The sequence below is a fragment of the Schistocerca americana genome, chromosome 6 (genome assembly GCF_021461395.2).
Source record: "Schistocerca americana isolate TAMUIC-IGC-003095 chromosome 6, iqSchAmer2.1, whole genome shotgun sequence".
Taxonomy (NCBI): domain Eukaryota; kingdom Metazoa; phylum Arthropoda; class Insecta; order Orthoptera; family Acrididae; genus Schistocerca; species Schistocerca americana.
Genome location: NC_060124.1, coordinates 422,151,956 through 422,170,133, shown reverse-complemented (window position 1 = coordinate 422,170,133; position 18,178 = coordinate 422,151,956). Strand labels below are relative to the sequence as shown.

The 18,178-nt window shown below is 43.9% G+C and overlaps 1 pseudogene; it reads right to left on the bottom strand.

The window, feature by feature from the left end:
- LOC124620182 overlaps positions 1-18,178 on the bottom strand; it is a 219,204-nt pseudogene that overhangs the window by 163,142 nt on the left and 37,884 nt on the right.

Genomic DNA, 18,178 nt, shown 5'->3' with positions numbered 1-18,178 from the left:
AAAGAGTTCATTGAAGGACTATGTGAGGAGTGGGAGGGGGGGGGGGGAGGACTTGCCTGATGACGTGTTAGAAGAAGAAGGTGGAGTTGATGGACAAGAGATATGGGTACAGCATTAGAGTCAGAATTTAAAAGGGTTTTGGTGACTAAAATCAAATAAGGTAGAAGTGAGAGATAACTTTGCACCAGAATTTCTAAAATAATTTGGGAGGTTGGCGGGGGGGGGGGGGGAGGAGAAACGACAACAAAACACTGTTCACGTTGTGTGGAGAAAATACGACTCTGGCGATATACCATCAGTTTTCAGAAAAGCATCATCCACACAATCCCGAAGATTGCAAGACCTGACATATGCGAGAACTGTCCAAGTTGCTGATAATATTATACAGAAGAATGGGAAAGGAAAGGAAACTGAGGATCTCTAGTTATTGACTAGTGGATTATAGCCTAAAGGCTTAAAATAGTTCGACAGTGTGCAACAAATGAATGCTGAACGGCTAATATTTGCACGGGAGTTGTTTCATATCAAATCCAACAAATCTAATTAGGGTGTCAGGTAGCAATAATCGGAACATATTTTGTTGTTAATATTCTATATCTTTTGTCTAAACAGCACGAATGAGGTCTGACAAAGTAATAACAGCTATCTCATCATGTATTAATGTCGTGACACGCCAATATTCTTCATGTGGCACTGAATACACAATCTTTACTGCAATCCAAATCGTGGGTGTCCGGCGCGATTGTCGCGAAATCACGGTGCACAAATGAACAAATGAACACATCAAACAAATCAATTAACTTCATTATTTTCAGCATGGCAGCAACACCAGCAACCGTTACGAAATTTTCAGAATGAGATTTTCACTCTGCAGCGGAGTGTGCGCTGATATGAAACTTCCTGGCAGATTAAAACTGTGTGCCCGACCGAGACTCGAACTCGTCTCCTACCTGGCAGAGGTACTGGCAGAAGTAAAGCTGTGAGTACTGGGCGTGAGCCGTGCTTCGGTAGCTCAGTTGGTAGAGCACTTGCCCGCGAAAGGCAAAGGTCCCGAGTTCGAGTCTCGGTCGGGCACACAGTTTTAACCTGCCCGGAAGTTTCATATCAGCGCACACTCCGCTGCAGAGTGAAAATCTCATTCTGGAAACATCCCCCAGGCTGTGGCTAAGCCATGTCTCCGCAATATCCTTTCTTTCAGGAGTGCTAGTTCTGCAAGGTTCGCAAGAGAGCTTCTGTAAAGTTTGGAAGGTAGGAGACGAGGTACTGGCAGAAGTAAAGCTGTGAGTACCGGGCGTGAGTTGTGATTCGGTAGCTCAGTTGGTAGAGCACTTGCCCGCGAAAGGCAAAGGTCCCGAGTTCGAGTCTCGGTCGGGCACACAGTTTTAATCTGCCTGGAAGTTTCGTAACGAAATTGTCTAGAATGAAAAACAGCCCACAGTTGCACTAATTATGTTTGTTCTAAACCTTGACCTTGGTTTCAGCTATAATAATATAGCCTCCTTCAGAAGTCATAAGCAGATGTAGTGGCCTAGGACATACCTTGCCATATGTAGTTTTACTTATGATCGAAACAGGCTTACGTCTGTTGAAGTTGTTTTATTTTACTGATCTTGACACAGCCGCTGGGCTAAGACATTTTTCGTTTTTAAAAGGTTATGTCTTCTGAAGAAGTCTATATTATTATAGCTGAAACCATGGTCAAGGTTTAGAATAAACATAATTAGTGCTACTGTGGGCTGTTTTTGATTCGAGGCACTCAATTAACGCCATTTACGTATTTGCTGGAGGTCAGGCCCATGGCTTTGGGTGACACACACAACCGTTAAACAATTGTAAACGTGGTCGGCCGTCCTGCCGAAATCCACTCTGCTCGCTTAGCAGCCAACAACTTACTTGCTCGGAGACTCAACACAGACTGCTCTCTCTGGCGCACTGGGCGCTCGCTATTGACAGAATCTACTGCGACGTACGAAGGACGGAGATATATTGTTCTCAATACCTAAGGAGCGGCTGACCCCTTACAATGTCCACAGGACTTGCTGGCGTGAAAAAAGCATTTGACAATGTCAAACGTTGCAAGATGCTCGAAATATTGCGAAAAATAGCGGTAAGCTACAGGGAAAGATGGGTAATACGCAATTTGTACAAGAGCCAAGAGGGAAACATAAGAGTAGAATACCAAGAAAGAAGTGCTCGGATTAAGAAGGACGTAAGACAGAGATGTAGTCTTTCACTCGTAATGTTTAGTCTGTATATCCAAGAAGCTATTACGGAAATAGATGAAGGATGCAAGAGTGAAGTTAAAATTCAAGTGACAGGGTATCAGTGATAGTATTTGCTGATGACGTTGCTATCATCGGAGAAAGTAAAAAAAAATTACAGGATGTGTTGAATGGAATGAACACTCTGACGGGTACAGAATATGGACTGAGAGTAACTCTAACGGGTAAAGACTATGGATTGACAGTAAATCGAAGAAATACGAACGTAATGAGAAGTAGCAAAAATGAGAAGTGAGAAATTTAACATCAGGATTGGTGAACCCGAAGTAGATGAAGTTAAGGAATTCTGCTGTCTAGGCAGAAAAATAACCCATGACGGAGGTAGCAATGAGGACATAGAAAGCAGACTAGCAATGGCAAAAAGTGCATTCCAGGCCAAGAGAAGTCTGCTAGTACCAAACGTAGTTAATCTGAGGAAGTAATTTGTGAGGTTGTACGTTTGGAGCACAGCATTGTATGGTAGTGACACCTGGACTATAGGAACACCGGAACGGAAGAGGATCGAAGCATTTAACAAGTGGTGCTACAGAAGAACGTTGAAAATTAGGTGGACTGATAAAACAAGGAATGAGGAGGTTTTGAGCAGAATCGGCAAGGAAAGGAATGTATGTGAAACACTGAGAAGAAGGAGGGACGGAATGGTAGGACATCTGTTAAGACATCACGGAATAACTTGTATGGTACTAGAGGGAGCTGTAGAGGGTAAAACCGTACAGGAAGACAGAGATTGGAATACATCCGGCAAATAACTAACGCTGCAAGTGCTACTCTGAGACGTAGAGGTTGGCACAGGAGAGGTATTCGTGGCGTGCCGCATCAAACCAGTCAGAAGATTGGTAGCTAAAAAAAAAGTAGATTTCTGAAATATGGCTCAAAAGTACAAACTTCCACTGTAATAATGCACAAGCATTGCGTCCTGCGCACCCTTGGGCTTGGCGATGCTTCAAACAGTATGGTGTCGACACATGCAAGAAGAAGACCAGTTGCCCAACGTCGCCGTGGACGTGTCGCACGATAGTAAGGTCGTGATACTTCTTTTTACCCAAATTTCCCCCATTTATTTTGATTATTCTCCCGTGGATGGCGCTCGGAACTGCGACACCCGGCATTCCATAGAGGAAATGATTTTAGGTTCGTTTTAAAACTTACTTTGCTAGTTGCCAGACGTTTTATGTAACTGCAAAAATATTAAAATAATTGTAGCTTCATATTGAACACATGGCACCCTTAGTAATGTGTAATAAAAATAATTTTTTCCTTTAGTATTTTAGATGTGGACATCACTATACTTCTCAAATTGAGATGGGATGCAAGAAGAAGACCAGTTGCCCAACGTCGCCGTGGACGTGTCGCACGATAGTAAGGTCGTGATACTTCTTTTTACCCAAATTTCCCCCATTTATTTTGATTATTCTCCCGTGGATGGCGCTCGGAACTGCGACACCCGGCATTCCATAGAGGAAATGATTTTAGGTTCGTTTTAAAACTTACTTTGCTAGTTGTCAGACGTTTTATGTAATTGCAAAAATATTAAAATAATTGTAGCTTCATATTGAACACATGGCACCCTTAGTAATGTGTAATAAAAATAATTTTTTCCTTTAGTATTTTAGATGTGGACATCACTACACTTCTCAAATTGAGATGGGATGTTTATGACAAATTTCATTGGCGAATATATACTGTATATTATGACGGTGCAATTACAATGCTTAAATAATTGAAGATGAACCTACATGACAATCCACCACATATCATTCTTAGTGCTCGCTTTTGTGTACTCAATAATTTCTTTCTATTTTATACTTACCCCAGAAAATTATTCTGTAAGGCATAACTGAGCGGAAATATATAAAATATGTCAGGACATTGACTCGTTTGTTTTGAAGACTAGAAATTATATGAATAGCAAAAGTGGCTGAACTTAACTGTTTGAGAAACTTAGTAAAATGCTACTTCCAGTTAAAATTTTCATCAATATGTACACCCAAAAATTTGGATCAGTCTACCTAATTTCTTCATTTTGATATATCATGTATTGGTATGATTATTTGTTCTAGAGAACTGAATGTAGTGTGTTTCCTCAAAATTAAGGGAGGCGCCGTTTTCAGAGAAGCATTTAACAGTTCTTTAAAAAACATCATTAACGGTGTCTTCTGTTTCTTTATTTCTAATGGGATTTATTACAACAGCAGCTGCAATTCTGCTTATTGAATGTGATGTGGAAGGTCATTCAGATATATAAAAATAGAAGTGGAACCAACATTGAACCCTGTCGGACTCCCTTTGCAACTTCTCCCCAGTCTCTAAAATTTTCTACATTTCGAGTATTGCCTGAAATATTCGGCACAATGGTTTTCATTTCGTTAGTTAAGTGTGATTCAAGCCAATTGTGTGTAAAGCCATCACTTCGATACAAATTAAATTATTCTAGGATTGTAAAATGACATAAACCATCAAACACTTTAGAAAGAGGACAAAAATACCAATGGCGAATGGGTTAATATATAAATAGCATTCTCAGTCGAGTAACCTGTTTGGAATCCAAACTGTGATATGCTAAGCAAATTATTTCTACCTAAATGTGTAATGTGGGGGTGCCAATGTGAAGTGGTGACATGTGGTCCGAAAAAGACCCGTTGGTTCTTCTGTAGTGTGATTAGTTACTATGAAGTACTCTGAAAGTATGAAGTGTACGCTGTCTCCTTTTTGGGTGAGAATGAGCGCTGCAATGGGACAGTAATTTTGCCAGTTTGTTTCGGTTGGTTGGTTGATTTGGGGAATGAGCCAAACAGCGAGGTCATCGGCCCCATTGGATTAGGGAAGGGTGGGGAAGGAAGTCGTCCATGCCCTTTCAAAGGTACGATCCCAGCATTTGCCTGAAGCGATTTTGGGAAATTGGGAAACCTAAATCAGGATTGCTGTACACGGGTTTGAACCGTCGTCCTCCCGGATGCGAGCCCAGTATGCTAACCACTGCGCCACCTCGCCCGGTAGTTTGTTTCGGGGCCAAAGATCATACGACTCCTTAACAGGTATAATCTTAAATGAAAGGTTCAGCACAGTAAGACAAGTATTACAGCTATAAAGTGTCAACATGTTTTGCGACAGCGTAACTCACTGCGTGCAGATGCTAAAACAGAACTTCGTCCAACTACCCACCGATCGCCGCTTCATCCTCAGCTGTTAGCCGTCACTGGATGTAGTCAGCATTCGTGACCAGAGCCGCTACTTTTCATCAAGTAGCTCCTCAACTGGCTTCACAAGGGTTGAGTGCATATCACTAGCCAACAGCGCTCAGCAAATCCGGACCGTCATCCATCAAAGTGTCACCCATCCAAGTGATTGCCAAGCCCAACAGCGTTTAACTCCCTGATTTAACAGCAACCAATGTTGCTTTGTCGCAATGCCGTTGACGCATTGCGCGCAGATATCTTTACTACATTAATACAGTATTTGAGAATATGAATGAACTCCAGCTAGCCGTTTTGCTATCCCGAATAACGCGACGACACTGCACGCATCTGTTTGTAATGAAAGCAGTTTGGCATCGTAGGATGGCGGTTAAAAACGCGGAAGCCCGTCTCCATGCGCCAATTGCGTCGCGGCATGCCTCGGTCCACCAAGAGACTGGGACACAACGCGGTAAAGAGGAAGGGCGAGGAATGGAACGTTCTGCAGCAGTAAGGATAACGTTTGTGAGATATTCCACTTGGTCGTCACAACTGGGGAAATATTGCTCTTTGAGGGTCGCCAGAGAGGACTAAAGCTGCTATTCAGTCTTAGTAAGCTGCCATTAGGGTGTGCACGCAGATGGGGTAGGAGTCAACAAACAGATAGCACACGGGAAATGGTTGCTCAAGTCAGAAAATAAACGGACCACTCAAGACGATGGTCAAGCTGGGCAGTGCAGAAGGATAGGTCCAAATGGGAATAGGTGTGCGAGGAGTCGGAAAAGAAAGTGGCTGCCCCAGTGTTAAGGCAGGTTAAGTTAGTTAAGAAGGTCAGCCAAAAGAGTACCTCTCTGACAGGTCCTGGGAGAACACCAAAGGGGATGATGCACTTTAATGTCACCAAGTAGCAAAAGTGGGGGAGGTAGCTGCCTAGTAATCTGAAGGAAGTCTGCGCTGGTGACATAGAATGATGGAGGGACATAAATGGTACAGAGGGGGAAAGTCAGGTGGGGATGGAAAAGGCGCACTGCGACAGTGTGAAGGTGGGAAGTTAGGGAGATGGGTTGACTATTAATGTCATCCTATATGAGCAGTATGACACCCCATGAGATGGAATGTTGACCTCAGGGGAAGGTCAAAACTGACTTGTAATATATGTGAAAGCTCAAAGTGGTCGTGAGGGCACAATTTCGTTTCCTGAAGGCAGAGAACAAGGGGACGCCTCGATGCTAAAAGCATCCTCTTTTTGGGACCAAAGGCAGCGAACGTTTCATTGGAGGAGAGTCATGATGAGGATGAGATGTAGGGTGTCACCTCGCCAGCTGCCGACTGACAGCCTGTGAATAGTCACTACTACAGGGCACAGAAACAGGAGGATCCTGCTCCATGGGGTCCACAGAAGCATCAGCTTGCTTGTGCGGTTGGTCTGTGGAGTCCAATGCTGAAAAACGGTTGGTGGTGCACACCAGTAACACAGAAGCCAGACGGGCAAATGTATCACGTGGCGACATCATCGAAGAGTAACTGCGAGTTGGCGAAGGAGAACATATTCCTTTGGTGGACTTCTTCGAGCCTTTCCATTCAGAGGAAGACTCGGTTGTTGGTTGGCTGGAGGTACGTAGGAAGTCTTCGCAGGAGTACTTCTACCAGTTGTGTAGCTGGTGGCTTCGTCCCTTGAGGGTAGAGACTGATGGCTTGTTGCACAGCTGGACTGGGGGATGTCGATGCTACCTTGACACTGGGTGATTTCACAACCTCAGAGCTGAATTGGAGGTCGCTTGTCTGCTTGGCCGTGTCTGTCATGGAGCGAGAAGTAACAAGAACAGAACAATAGGTGGCGGAGGGGAGAACGCAGGGTTTGTGGCTAGCCACTAACTTGCGAGCGACTAGGTGAGGCACTTATTCTTGTACCCGGATGTCTTGGACAGCCTACTCATCAAGATACATGGGAAAATCCTGAAAGGAGGCGGCATGGCCGCCATTGCAGTTGATACAGCCAGAAGAAGGAGACGGAGTCACCCTCATGCGGATCCCTACAACAGGTTACACGTTTGGCTGGGTGTCGAGAAGACGTTCTAGTGTGGTTGAAACGATGACACTGGTAGCAGTACATCGCGTTCAGAATGTACAGACACTCTGTTATAATTTCATAGCATGCTTTGATCTTTGACGGAAGCACCGCTCTAAGAGTGAGAAAAAGAACATGGGTGGGCACAAAGGAGGAATCTAACTCTCTCATTACATGATGGATGGCAATGACACCCTAGTCAGAGTGGTAAGATTGGATTTTGGCCTCCGTTAGACCATCGAGCAGCCTAGATACAATGGCCTAATAATTATTGCATGTCTCTCAGTTTACTGCTTAGGTAAATTTCTGCGATTCTGTGACAATTCGTCATTTTTTCTTAAATGAAAAATGAACAGATTTAACGTATTTTTAGTTTTTTCCATTTCCATGACAAACATTTCACTTAGGATCTGTGGTTATGGGAATTAAGATATCTCTTTTTTTGTAAATGCATATTATGTATTCTTGTTTCATGAGAATTCTTACATCCTTGAAGATCTCCTCACTATGGATGTACGGAGCAAAAGTATATTCAATTTAATGTAGTGGCAATTCTCGTGGTCCACCATCCTTCCCTACCTCGGTGCCACGTGAGACAAAATCAAGACAGCCTTGTCTGGCTGCAATAAAAAGTCAGTTACTGATTTCGAGAGCCAGTGCTCCGAGCTATTCTTCCGTTCCGAGCTATTATTTTGTATTTTGACGCCTAATTGCGCTGCGGGTGACTGGACTTGGACAGGCTATGACAGACCATGACTGGGAAATTTTGCTGTGCGTATGGAATTGGTTTGATTATGGGTTCAGTGCTAGTTTCCTTCAGGCGTACAAGAGAACTCTTTTTATAAGTAGGAAATAGGTACTGGCGGAAGCAAAGCTTTGAGGACGGGTAATAGGTGGCTCAGTGGGAAGCCGGCATGGTAGCTCAGCGCGTTCGGTCAGAGTGGTAGCTACCACTGCAATAAAAAAATCTGAGTGAATGGATCAATGAGAACTTGAATGGGTGTCAGAAGACGTCCGCCCCGAAAAAAGGCAACGAACAGTAACAAACAAAATGAGATAAAAGAAGTGGGTAGAACACTGTCCGCCAAAGGCACGGTTCTGTGTTCGACTCCAGGTCCAGCAAACAGCTTCAATGTACTACAAAACTCCAAATCATGGAGAACATTTTGTGAGCTTGCCGAAGAGTGTTCACGTGGTAATGGCAGGATGGAACTAGCCTTACTCCCTTGCGAAGACCAGTATCGCCTGTTTTCTCCAAAACACAGGATTGCTTACACGTTCTAAGAGTTACCTAGAGAGGACGGCGCCTGTGCTCGACCTGAGTGGTACCCACCATTTTGCGCTTTTCGTAATCGAGTTGTCCAGCCACCACGACGCGCCCCGTGGTGGCGTCTATGGAGAAGGCGCCGCCTTCGTTGCCCGCCTCGATCTCGTAGCGGACAGCAGCATCTAAAAACATGAACAACTTCAATCAGATTAAAGGCTAAAAAGAATAAGCAGAAAAGTTTATTTAAAAAATGCGATAAAAATTTGGAGAATGTCCATCATATCTAAATAAAACTCTTTGTACATGCCCAGAAAAACGATGAAATTCATATAGTAAATATCTCAGTAAGGCACATGCAGGCTAGAACACTATACCCCAAAGGAACAAATAGTCCTGTCACTGGAAAAGCCACTTGTAACACTATTACACAGGGACACAGGGAACTGTGCATATAGTATAAACGTCATAAACGTGCCTACGTTCTTCAACTGTCGTATAATGTTACCTCTTTTACAGGATGTGACTGTGATGTATACTAATGAATGTGGAAATGAGATTATTAGTCCGTTTTTTGTCCGTTTTTTAAAGAGTTTTCTAGCTGTTACGAAGAAACGCAGTAAAACTCGAGTAATACTGAATCTAAGACCTTTCCGATCCAAATTTATTAAGTGGTCTGTGTAATGGATTTATGGTCGCCAGCCTACCTAGGCAAATAAGTGGTTAAGTTTCAGAAAAGCAGAAGAAGCAAATTTGGCCTATCTTCCTGTTGTTCACTAACATAACTACACAAATGAATATAACGTTTCAGGATACGGCTCTGAGAAAGAAAGTCTTTAAGTTACTACACACACACACATATAAAGCTTTGATCTAGAAACGTTGCGAATTTTTGATCGTCACTAAGTGCTAAGAAAATTTTGGCCGTGGGGTGGGTGGAGGGATGACATCTATGTTTGCATTTTGTGTAACCAACAAATTAAATACATAAATATTATAATAGCATAATATACAGATTTAAATTTAGTAATACATTTTGTGTATACCAGGCCGTAACAAATAATCTGTCAAAAGCCGAAGGTAGGGTGTGGTCACTCTGTATTGCCATTCCTTATTTTTATGCAATACTGCTTCTGTGTTACTAAGCCACATAAGTAATTTTCATCTCATAACTCTCTGTACCGTACTAAACTTCACTTATAACTGAAAGAATTTTATCTTTATTTTACACAAAACTTAAATTTGGCAAAACCTCAATTTTTATGCACGACATGTTCGTCTTTCTAGCAAAACTTATTTACTCACTTTCACTTTACTTGTTACAACAAAGAGAGAAAGAGTATTAAAATCATTAAATTTGTCTGAAGACATCTACTTGCGTACTTAAGCAAAATCACCACTTCTACTTCGTAAATAATACAGTACTGTTACCTGCACTTTAAAAGTTAGTCCATAGCAATTATTTTTAGACATTTATTCAGAGATAAAAATTATTACTTGTAGATACTGACTGAAGCACTTGAAATGTTTTTATAACAGTTTTACTCGGAATAATTAAACACCAGCAAAGGACCCTATATACGTGAACAATAACGAATAAAACAACAGGATAAACCAAAATTTATGTTTAACAGAATAATTATTCAGAAAATGTTAATTTTGAATGAATGGTTCACGCCTCTACAATTCTAATTATACAGTTCATAACCAGTTGGCTGCAGTCGTTGGGTGTGGCGGATAGGAACGGCAGCTGTACTACCCATGGTACGGCATACGACTTTTTTGGATATGGACTAATTAATTATTGTTGGCGTCGTTTTAACGTCCATAACATAGCCCGACAACTTGTACCAAAACTGTAATAATTCAGCAGTCGTCATCCGAGGCTGTTGTGCAACAGTTTCCTGGCAAGACATTGCCTGCTCCATACGAGTGCTGCCTCTTTCACTGCTGCCTAAAGACTGTCCCCTCGCTCCCGATCGCTCTACAGGTAGCGCGGAAAAAAAAAAAAAAAAAAAAAAAAAAAAAAAAAAAAAAACCCAAGCCACCTTTTACGCTTTCCACAGTAACTTTCGTGCAGTACTAAAGCATTACATCTTTTACATAAAACATATCCTACATATTATCCCTAGGGGTGGTGTACCATTATATACAAATCACAACTTGCCCAAATGTATATAATTACACACATGAGGTCTATGGCATCTTGCCACAGTCCGCTCCCCCCACCCCGCCCTCCCTTCCCAGAGGTACGAGTCCTTCCTCGGGCGCCGGCCGGTGTGGGTGTGGCCGTGCGGTTCTAGGCACTTAAGTCTGGAACCGCGTGACCGCTACGGTCGCAGGTTCGAGTCCTACCTCGGGCATGGATGTGTGTGATGCCCTTAGGTTAGTTAGGTTTAAGTGGTTCTAAGTTCTAGGTGACTCATGACCACAGATGTTAAGTCCCATAGTGCTCAGAGCCATTTTTGAACTTCCTCGGGCATGGGTGTGTGTCGTCCTTAGTCTCAGTTAGTTTAAATTAGATTAAATAGTGTGTAAGCTTAGGGAACGATGACCTCAGCAGTTTGGTCCCGTAAGACCTTACCACAAATGTCCAAATTTTTTTACACACACGAACATTTTCATTTAATTAATCATTGACAAAATAGTATTCTTTACAAACAAAAAAATGGCTCTGAGCACTATGGGACTCAACTTCTAAGGTCATCAGTCCCCTAGAACTTAGAACTAGTTAAACCTAACTAACCTAAGGACGTCACACACATCCATGCCCGAGGCAGGATTCGAACCTGCGACGGTAGCGGTCTGGCGGTTCCAGACTGCAGCGCCTAGAACCGCACGGCCACTTCGGCCGGCAGTATTCTTTACATAAGTTACAAACATACATTAGCAAAGCATTATACTGTCGCATATTTTATAAATTAGGTGACTGATTGAATAATAGAAAGTTAGCTCAACGAGATGAGCAATGACTGTATCTCTTATTGCTTATAAGGGTTGAGACATAGCTCCTGAAACGTGAGATGTGTCGGAAACGGCCGTTCTATTACACGGAGAGACCGAGGGCCTTGGTTCTACCTGCGGTAACCATGCTGTTACCGAACTCAAGGAACATTAATTCAGCAGCACACATTTACCGCCGTTCACACTGATCAACCAAAACATTACGACTAGTGAACACCGCGAGAATGGATGCCGCCTGGTGTCCTCGCGGTCACGTGGCGCGGCAAAAAACATAACGAGCAGTCAAATGAAAACAGACAGATAGAAAAAGTAAATTAACTAGAGGGTGTTCCATTTATACGAAAACCGTACGCGCGTGTCTGTGTTTGCCAGCCACCGGAGCCGCACAAGCTGGTCGAATGGGTTGCCCTGTTAAGGCCGTTGTGCGCGCGTTTTCGGCGAGTGTCATTCGAACAGTGAAACAAACATTACAAGTGTAACACTGAAGTTTGCGAACGCAGCATGGGTAAAAACTAGTTATTCCATTCCACGAAGAGTGTCTAGCTACTTTTCGTTTGTGCGTCCGGCGATTGTTTAAACAGAAGTTTCCATGTGTCTGAATTCTACATCGTCATGCAGTTCACAAATTAGTGAATACATTTCGTAAAACGGGAAGTGCTCGTAATAAGAAGGGGAATTGATGCTGTGTGGTACTTAAAGCTAACGAACACTGATATCAGGAGATCATTACACGTCGTGGAGGGACAATAAACAATTATTATTGGTCCTCGCAACCTAAGAATTTACCGTCAGACAGGGAGGCGTGCTCGATGTCTGCATAGCGGACGTCCAGCGCCCTCGCATCGGACCATTCACTTTTAATTTTTTATTCCGACGACGAGTAAGCCGTTTTGATCCCAAGACGGCGAACTGATGAGAAATTTGGAAAAAATTTCAAGAACATCTCTCGGATGATCTCGCAAATTTTACGCAGCAGTGGAAGATACTGATACTGTGCTGCAACGTTTTCCAACGTCTTGGACTCAGACAGTGGCGCCTCACCGCCAGAGAAGCACAATAGCTACTTCTTGTTCATCAACTACTTCCCAGCTGCGTGCCGCAATTGCAGAAAATAGGATTTGTCTGGAATGGCAGCGTCTGCTAAACTGAGTGCGCCGAGAAATACGCAAGAAGATCGAAAACCGCAGTAACCAAGTATGAGCTAACAAAATATACACTCTGAAACCCAGCGTAGGCCCGGCGTGGAAGAATATAACACGATTCCTTTCTCGAAACAGGATTCCTTCACCTCAAGTTGGAAAAACAGTGGTAAGAGGCTTCAACTCAAAGACCGAGGGCCTGGAGGATGTCTTTACGAAAGATTTCCAGCCAATAGACGATCTGATGCATCAGGTACAAGATGAAAGGCTACCAAGATTCTTTGGAACCACAAGTAGATGAAGAAACACAGACCCAATCATGGTGGACAAGTTCGCTGCCAGCTTGACCGCCTAACACTAAGGAAGGCTGGAGGGACGGTACTTATCTCCTACGGCATGCTTCTCTACCTGCCGCCGACGGCTGTTGACCACGTTGTGATCCTTTTAAAGGCGTTAATGAGAATAGGCAACTTCCATACGGCACGGAAACATGTGGATATCGTGGCCAATCTCAACCTGGGACAGACACACGATCCCTGCTGCCGACAGTATACCTAGGTTCCGAGTATAGCCGGATTCTCTCAAAGGTATTCGAGAGTATCCAACAGCCACGTCTACTGGACCACGTGGAAGGGGACAACCTTTCATCAGATGTCCAGTTTGAGTTTTGGAAATGGTATTCCACAATAAAACAAGACCTACACTTTGTGGAGGGTGCAATGGACGCCTTTCGCCTCCACAGCTTCTGTGGAGCCCTACTGCTAGATGTCACCATAGCTTCCGACTGAATAGCATGAGCTAAGACAAAGAGTCTGCTTAATAGAAAATTCAAAACATATTTGTACTATTATATGTTGTCAAGCCTTCGTACAACTGTCTCATGAATCGTTATTGTGTTATGGTACCAGTTGTCAAAGGGTGATATTTTCAGCACTGCGTTACCCCATTACCAAATGCTTAAAGCTTCTATGCCATTAGGTGCCGTCAAATATAAGAAACCCAGCAGCAAACATGCACTGTTACACTGCGAATTCTTCTTAGAACATCTCACGTTTGAGCTTTACTCTGTCAAAGCGTAGTTGTAAACTAACGACAGCCCTCAGTTAACGACTGCTTTGAGTGTATAACGCACCAACGGGAGATGTTCTACGAAGAGTTTTGTGTGTGACAATGCACGATTGATGCTGGATTTTTACGTGATGTCTAACGCCTAAAGGCATAGAAGCTTTAAGCTCTTCAGAACAGGATTTTTTTCCTTTATTGAATTTCGATTCCCCTCGGCTGACAGCATCTTAATACGCTCTACAGCCGATAGGACAGTTAAAAAACATAATGGGAAGATGACAAACAATATGTAATGGCGATAAAACGCAGATTTTGTTATAAACAGTAAAATGGCGAAAATTTGCGGAAGTTAAAATAGAAAAAAAAACTAATGAAGACACAAAATAAGTACACTGGCATAGTTAAGAAAACACAGCAACAGTATGGTTTCTGTTTGCAACACTTTAAAAAGGGGGCACACAACATTGAACACTCAAATACTGCACCAGAGATTAGAGACAAAGATAACACACCACAGCCTGAAGCAGATGGTGGGGGGGGGGGGGGGAGGACAACCCAGACTGATTAGGGGAAAAAGGGTGGGGAAAGTAAAAAGGGGAGGGGGCAGCCGATGGACGGAGAGGACACTGAAAAAGGAGGGGGGAGCAGCGCAGACACGAGAAAAAGAGTGGGGAAGAGAGTGGAGGGGAAATAAAAAGGACTCGGGGGGGGGGGGGGAGAGAATGGAGTCAAGGAGTGGGTAGGGGGAGTAAAAACAAGATGAAAAGGGGGAGGGAGAGGGAGCCCGGGAAAAGGACAGAGGAGAGGAAGGGAGGGGAAGGTGAGGATCAAAGTTTGTAGGAGGGATAACTGGAGGGAGAGAAGGCATCATCCGGGCGGCAGAGTGAGAACAGTACTTTTTTTTTTCCTTTATTGTAATTTTAATCACCTATACAGGCGGGCTGGCAGCAGCACATTACGCTGCTCTTCAGCCTTAAGTGGAACAATAACATGACATAGAGGTGATACAGACAATACAAAAAACGGCGGGCAAAAAAATGGAGATACAAAAAAACAATAAACATGAAGCCGTTCACGTTGGACGATAAAAACACCAACACTTGTGGACATGGCGCACAAAACATGGAGAACGGCGATGGCACACGTGAACAGTGGAGCCGTAACTGCACAAAACACAAAACGAAGCACACACATGAGATACTGATGTCGACGATCTCCAGCGCGCGAATGTTCACTATGCGTGTGCGAGTCCGGGGACCTGCCAAGAGAGGAGGTGGAGGAAGGGGAGTGGGAGAGCGAGAGGGGAGAGCAGAGATGCCACGGGCAGGGGAGAAACGAGGGAGGGAGGAAGGGGGAGGAGAAGCCCGGGGGAAGAGGGGTGGAGGGAGGGGACGTGGGAAAAGGAAAGAGAAGGGAAAGGAAGAGAAGGGAGGGAGGGTGCCTAAAGGAAAGGACACCGGAAGTGGGGGGTGGGGCAGGGTCAAAGTTGATAGGAGGGGTAGATGGAGGGGAGGAGGACATCATCAGGGAGGGAGAGCTGGCGGAAGCCACCTTGGGAGAGGGTAAGGAGGGTGGAGAGATGGAGACCGCGTGGGACGTGCGAATACAGGCGCGGCAGCGGGCGGGGGTGGGAGAGGATCGGGGAGACGAGTGGGTGAGGAGGATCGAGTTTGCAGGAGGTGTACAGGATCTGTATCCTTTCAAGGAAAAGGAGGAGGTGGGGGAAGGGGATGAGATTGTACAGGATCTGCGTGGGGGAGGGGAGACGGATGCGATAGGTGAGGCGGAGAGCATGACGTTCAAGGATTTGGAGGGATTTATAAAATGTAGGGGGGGCGGAGATCCAAGCCGGATGGGCATAACAAAGGATAGGGCGGATGAGGGATTTATAGGTGTGGAGGATGGTGGAGGGGTCCAGACCCCACGTACGGCCAGAGAGGAGCTTGAGGAGACTGAGTCGGGAGCGTGCCTTGGCTTGGATTGTCCGGAGGTGGGGAGTCCAGGAGAGGCGACGGTCGAGGGTGACGCCAAGGTACTTAAGGGTGGGAGTGAGGGTGATAGGACGGCCATAGATGGTGAGATAGAAATCAAGGAGGCGGAAGGAAGGGGTGGTTTTGCCTACAATGATCGCCTGTGAGAACAGTACCTACTACATCTGCTTACATACTCCACGAGTCACTGTACAGTGTGTGGAGGTGTACCACTACTAGACATTTCCTTCGCCGTTCCACTAGCAAACAGCACCTCCTAATTTCTCGTATCTTATCTTCGTGGCCCTTACGCGAAATAAACAGGTTGATTATAATTAAACTTTCAAACCGCTGTAGAAATAACACCGCAGGTCAGAATGACATCAAATTGCAACGGAATGTTATCGGAGATGGGGGAAAACGTATAACAGAAGAAAAATAGATAGTTACAAAATGTAGCATTAGATGGCGATGTAAGCATCACAATTTAACAGTGGTCGACTACAAATGACAAATGAATCATACAACAATACCTAAGGTGTACGTTTGACGTTAAACAAACTGTACTATTCAGTATGCATGGGTGTACAGGAGTGATACTGTTAGTTACGTAAGCCCCTCCACCACGGTATAGTCACATCACATTGGATGGGAAAAATCGATTTCTAATTGTCCTGAGGCCAATAATCGCATAAAAAGCATCACTCACATCGGTTTTTTTTTTTAATTGTCATGAGGTCAGAAACTGCATAAAAAGCATCAATCAAAATCAAATCGGATTACTGATTTCTGTGTGAGTGGCACAAAACATGTTCAGTGTGCTGTCCACCGTTTTCCGCAACAAGTTGAAATCGAGAAACATGTAATGGATCGTAAATGGTGAAGCGATTACAGAGATCAGACGTGTTTTATGTTGGAGAGATTTTGCTGATGTCTTGTGACGCTATTAAGCTCCATTGTGAATGTTTAGTTAGTCGATGGCACAATAAACAAAATCAAGAAAATGTTACGCATTCAAGAGATTTCAGGTGGAGCAGATCCGACGAGGAGTATCAGCGAGATCGACGCTGCGGGACATATATCTAGCTCTCCTGTGGTATTTAAGACCAAAGACTTATATTCTTCAGCTTTTAAAAGACTAAAGCTAAAATCTAAATAAAACCACTGCAAATCATAACTAAAAATACCAAAAATAAATAAGAAGCAGAGAATTTTCTTAAATAAATTTCTTAAATAAATAAATAAATTAATTAAAATATAATAAAAACAGCATGTTCCACAACTGATTGAAGTGCTTCTGGGGTCACGTTCAGAATGTGTTGCGCAATGCGTGGCTTCAATACAACTAAGTTTGCAATCTGAACATTGAACACAACGTCTTTCAGACAGCCGCACAATCAGAAGACACAAGGATTAAGACCAGGTGATCGGGTCGGCCAGGCTGTAGGGAAATGGTTGCTGATAATTCTAGTATTTCCGAAGTGACGCTTCAGCGGCTGCTTAACTGATTTGCAATGTGCGGAGTTGCGCCATCTTGCACAAAAATGATCCCATCCACACATTCACGCTGTTGGAGAGCTGGAATGACGTGATTGCGCAAAAGACCTCATAGCTCTTCATAGTGATGGTACAGGTAACAGGACCGCAAGCATCTGTCTCTTCGAAAAAATAGGGCCATATGATAAATGATGCAGTATACTCGCACCACACAGTGACCTTTTCAGGATGAAGTGGTACTGGATAATTCGTGTGTGGATTTTCCGTTGTCCCCCCCCTGTCAGGTGGAAGTCGGTTTCGTCTGTCCATGAAATCTTACACCGCCAATCATTGCCCACTTCCATGGGAGAGAAATTCTAAAGCAAAGGTCTCTCTTGCTGGTAGGTCAACAGGAAGCAACTTGGGTACATGAGTAATTTTGAATGGATGGCAAAGAAGGATGTCTTGTAGGATTTTACTCACTGTGCTCAAGGTTATGTCCAATGTTTGGGCAATTCTCCGTGCACTACACGTTTGAACACTACCACTCGTCTACTCCTGCACTGCTGTGGCCACTGCTTCCACTAACGTCGAATCAATTCGTTTCCGCCCTCTACAAGGTTGATCACCAAAAGAACCCGTCTTTTCGAATTTCCGAAACATTTTCTCCAGACCCATAGCATTTATTGAACCAACGCCTTTTTGCAAACCCTTCAGTGTCCAGAACTTCCGCAGAGCGACGTGTGTACAGCCATCATTCTTGTAATACAGCTTTAC